A 4,924-nucleotide genomic window follows, 5' to 3' on the forward strand; every position below is an offset into this window, starting at 1 on the left:
CAGTGCCGAGGCAGTGCTGGCGGGGCCGGGGCAGTGCGGGGCTGTGCCGGGGCTGTGCCGAGGCAGTGCTGGCGGGGCCGGGGCAGTGCGGGGCAGTGCGGGGCTGTGCCGAGGCAGTGCTGGCGGGGCCGGGGCAGTGCGGGGGCTGTGCCGAGGCTGTGCTGGCGGGGCCGGGGCAGTGCGGGGCTGTGCCGAGGCAGTGCTGGCGGGGCCGGGGCAGTGCGGGGGCTGTGCCGAGGCAGTTCGGCGGTTGTACCGGGGCTGTGCTGGCGGGGCCCGGGCCGCGGCCGCGGGGTGGCCCCACGCCGGGAGCCGGAGCCGTTGCCATGGCTACGCCGGCAGAGCCGAGCCGCGGTGCGGGAGCGCGGCTCTGCGAGCGCTCGTATCGATTAAACGAGATCTATAGATATAGGTATATATACACACATACATTGGCGCACGGGGACAGCGGCACTGAGGGGATCTGGTGCGGAGGTGGCCGTCAGATCCCTCCGCGGTCCCCGGGAGTGGGTGAGGGCCAGGCGTGTGCGGTGTCTGCCAAGGGCGAGCCTCCCCCGCCCCGCAGCACGCACCGTCCATAAAGCTCATCCTCTGGGTGCCGAGCTCTCGACCTGTGCTATCCTGACGGAAGGGGAGGCTGAGAGGAGCGCTCGGAGGAAAGCTGATTTGTTTTGGTGATGTTTATGGACAGCACTCGCCAGCGGGGCAGCACTCGACCCCTGCTTGCCCGCTCTCCTAAAGTCGCTGTCAGTGTGGACACCTCAGGTCATCCCACAGGGATTCCTTGGATGGCGGGTAAGGACCTGCCTGCTGGAGGAACTTCTCCTGTAATGTTCATTATCCTCTGCCTGACCTCGTCGTGAGGATGTAGTGACCCCCTTAGAATAACAGGACCCCCCTCGCTCCCAAGCCGGATGACCTGCGTGGGTGCATGATGCCTGTGTGGCCCTCTTGCCACCCCCATCTCGGGAAAATGGCACAATACGGTGCGGCAGTCTGCCGGCGGATCTGTTACTAAAGGAATTCATGCATCTTGCATCTTGAAGATGCATTATTAATGCCTGGACAAATCACATCAGGTGGAGCTCAGCAAGTCCCTGGCACTGCAAAAAGGAACAAAGGCTGGTTCTACAAGAGAGAGAAGGATGAGACAAATGATAACAGCTGGGAGTTTCTTGTCAGTAAGATGGCATAAAAACAAAAATGCTAAAATTGTTTGCACATAAGGCACGTTTATATTTTTACTGAGAAGGAAATTGCACATTGCACTGTGAAGAAGACACTTTATTTGTATCCTAATAAACATTACATTGTTGGGCATCTTTGAAATCCATGGCAAACTGGCCCAGCTTGCTGGCATTCAAATTACTTCCAAGCACAGTTTTGTTTAGTATCTGGAAAGAGCTATAAAGACTGGATTTGCAAGCAGAGGTCCCGATTTGCTTCTTGTCTCCTTCAAGTCAATGGCAAAACTCCCATTCACTTCAGCAGTAACAGCTCAGGCCAGAGTTTTTAGCAGTCTTCCAAAAGAAAGCAATGCTGCCTGCAACAGCACATGGGAAGGCATGGGCCCCATCCTCCTGGGCAGAGAGCAGCAGTTCTTCATCTCTCTAACTCTTGATAAGAACATCTAATCTGTGCAGCACAGGCTTTGATGCCAGCTAGCATTTTTGTCCCCATGGTGCAAATAGCTATCCAAAATCTGGGCCTTGCTGTCTTTGTTGCATTAGGAATGGAAGAGGATGATAGGAACCCAGGATTTCTTTGGGAAAGGCCCTGTTTATTTCCAGAGGTTGTTAGTACAGCAAAGTGCTATTACAGCAAGGCAGGAGCAAGCAAAGTAGTTCCATGTTTTGAAGCATAAGTCTCTTTTTCGGGAGCACTCAGCCAAGAAGAACTGTATTTTTGTTTCAACCTCTGACACTGCACCATGGTGGCTTTCCCAATGTCTTCTCTTTTCTCATTATTTTTCATTCCCTCACACATCCACCTAGAACATGCAACCCTCCCAGCTGTTTCACTCACAACTTCACCCAGAGGAGCTGCTGGTCTGCTCTCTGCTCCTGCCCTTTTTGTTCTTGCCTTGGGAAGCTGAGTCGGGCTCTGGGTGGTGACTTCTTCCTTTTGCCCTTAAATTAAAGGGCACTTAATTGCTGTTTCATTTAGTCTTAAAAAACCAAACTTCTGACTTTCACCTATACTGTGTTCTGTGATTGCTATTTCAGCACATAAGTACTTTACTTTTGACTTCAGAGTGACTGACTCAAAGGTGGCATTTTCTTTCATAAGAGTCTCTAAGGGCACACTGTTAACTCATGTTTAACTGACAAAAATCCCCAAACCATTTTCAGACATCTACAAACTTGGTATTTTTTTCTTCCCCCAATATATGATTCTATAGGATTCCTATCAAAACCATGTATCTAAATTTTAAAAAAAGTTATCAGAGTGCTTAAAAAGCATCTGAAGTAATTTTTTATCACTATAACAGTATGAAATGCATTTCCTCTAAGTCACTGAAAACAGGTCTAGCCTTTGGTGTGAAGTGGAGAGAATATTTGTTAGGGATACACATGAGATTGTAGGAGATTATTGAGATATCTCTAGCCATCACTACAGGGATAATCAGTCTCTCAGCGCAAGAAATAGGACCCAGTCAGGAGAGGCAAAAAAGAGAAAGGACAAACTAGACAGTTTTCTCTACAGCAAAAAGTAAAAAATGTGTCTCTCTAATTCTTTAATGTGTTGGCAAGCTGACAGTGGTAACCTTGTTTTGCCAGAACCAGTCAGATGAGGGAAGAACGTGACAGCAGGAGTATTGGTGTGAGGATTATGTACAGACAGGCATATTCTGAGGGTACTGTGGGGTTATGGATTATCTACATCCAGCCAGAAGATGGATCTATGAATAGTGAGAACATCTGCTCAGTGCTCACAGACAACCAGAAATGTAATGTTAGCACATAAAAGTAAAGGACTTGAGAATAACACTTCAAATATTTAGGATACTTTGATGTAAGTGGGTGAACATCATGGCACATGGCACACTGTGTTCAGGATTAATCAAATACTCTAGAGAAAAGCTAGATTTTGGGAAACAGAGATCAGGATCAGCACATCAAAAAGAACTGAAACTACAGGGAAGCTTTGAGCAATGAATTCATGAGAAGAGAACCTGCAAAGGTGAGGTTGTTTAGATTTGGCAGCTCTTAAGAAAGGAGTCTTTAGTCAGTATTCCTTGGAATTAAGGAATGGCAGGCATTTACAGTGGTTGAAGAGAGAAGGCTTCACCTGAATGCCCTGCAAACAGATGTGCCATTTGCTCTGGTACATGAGGCCCAGACATAGTTAAAGCACTCTCTTGTTTCCTTCAGTAAAACTCTAGTTTGATTAGACCCAAAGTGCATCTTCTGCTCATTGACTAAATTCTGAAAAGAGGATTTTATTTTATTAAACTGCAGACTAATGATTTCAAGCACATTAAAAAGGGGCATTTTTCCAAAGCTCCTTCTGTGTAATCTGTCTGTTAAATAAGAATCTTCCTGACATCCTAAAGGAAATGACATTCTATTTAAACATGTTACCTGCTGATCTACTAGAGAAGCAGGCCAGAAGTCTTTTCTGTTGGTTTGTGTATGCATGTGTGTGTGGTTGTTTCATGGCTCCTGGGTAATGTTATCCATATTTTTCTGTTTGGAGAATCACTTTTCCCTACGCACTCACCAACCAACATGAAACCACCTAATTATATTTTCATAATCCTGATTAAAAACCATCTAAATTATCCTGCTTGATGTACTCAAAGAGTTTGTTGATTGCTTTTTGATGTGTATTAGAGCTTTTTGCAGCCACATCAAATGGTTTGCTCCACAATGAAATAAAAAAATCTTGTAATATACATACGCACATCTTTAAAAAAACATATATAATTTATATTCTGCTAATTAAGCTACATCAAAACCAAGTCTATCACCATGAAATAATTGTGTAAAAGCTACTCACCTATTACAAGAACATTAATTTCCACTTTGCTTTTTTTTTCCCAAATATCGATTTTATCTTATACAAGGCAATTCAGCATTTCAAAGCCTCAGAGTCTCAAAGTGCTTTTCCACCTCCATGGAGACCTTAAATCTTGAATACAAAATCAAGTTTTAGAATAGAAAACTCAAGTAAATAATATTTTCATGCAGAATATGAGCCTTCTGCATAATGGATCACAAACATTTTAATTTTTCCTCTGTTGTTTTCACATCTTAAATACGTCACATCAAATCTTGAGAAAAGTTCTGTCTGCTACAGCTAAGGGGTTGATAAGAGGAGAGGAGAGGGGAGATGGGAGTTTGCAAAAAGTCTGACCCTGGGTTTGATGCTGATCCATAGTCTGTTTTACCAGGAGACAATCTCAATGTTCATCTGTAGGTTTGGTGCCAGTCTGGTTAATACTGAAGATTGTGTTGAGACCATATCATGCATCAGAATTTGAGGCTAGAATTCCTCAAAGCCATGAAGGCCAACCAAGGCCAGGTTGGGTGGAACTTTGAGTAGCCTGGCCTAGTGGAAGATGTCTCTGCCCAGGACAGGGGTGTTGGAACTGGTTGGTCTTCAAGGTCCTTTCCAACCCAAACCATTCTAGGATTCTATGACTTCAATAGGTCAGCTCATGAGCACATTGGAGTTAAGGCTTACTTTGTGGTTGTCCAGCTCCAATCACAAAGTCAGCATTCATTAAATAATAAAAAATAAAATAATCTTGGAAAACAATTAAATAATTCAAACTCTGCCTACTTGATATCAAATCTGTTGTCATATCAAATATTCATGTGAAATACATCTGTAGGTGTGTCTGTATGAATGGAGTGCAAGTATAAATATCGATGGTTTGCTGCAACTTGACATCAGTGCTCTAGGACAAGAGCACAGA

General features: G+C 44.9%; 1 long non-coding RNA gene across 1 annotated transcript; it reads left to right on the forward strand.

Annotated features, from left to right (window-relative positions):
* Positions 1–272: 272 nt before the first annotated feature.
* On the forward strand, positions 273–3,997 carry LOC137474095 (uncharacterized). Its single transcript, XR_010999150.1, has 2 exons — positions 273–795; positions 1,080–3,997. It is a non-coding gene; the product is annotated as an uncharacterized lncRNA (long non-coding RNA).
* The last annotated feature ends 927 nt before the right edge of the window (positions 3,998–4,924 follow it).

This window comes from Anomalospiza imberbis, chromosome 1 (genome assembly GCF_031753505.1).
Source record: "Anomalospiza imberbis isolate Cuckoo-Finch-1a 21T00152 chromosome 1, ASM3175350v1, whole genome shotgun sequence".
Lineage (NCBI taxonomy): Eukaryota > Metazoa > Chordata > Aves > Passeriformes > Viduidae > Anomalospiza > Anomalospiza imberbis.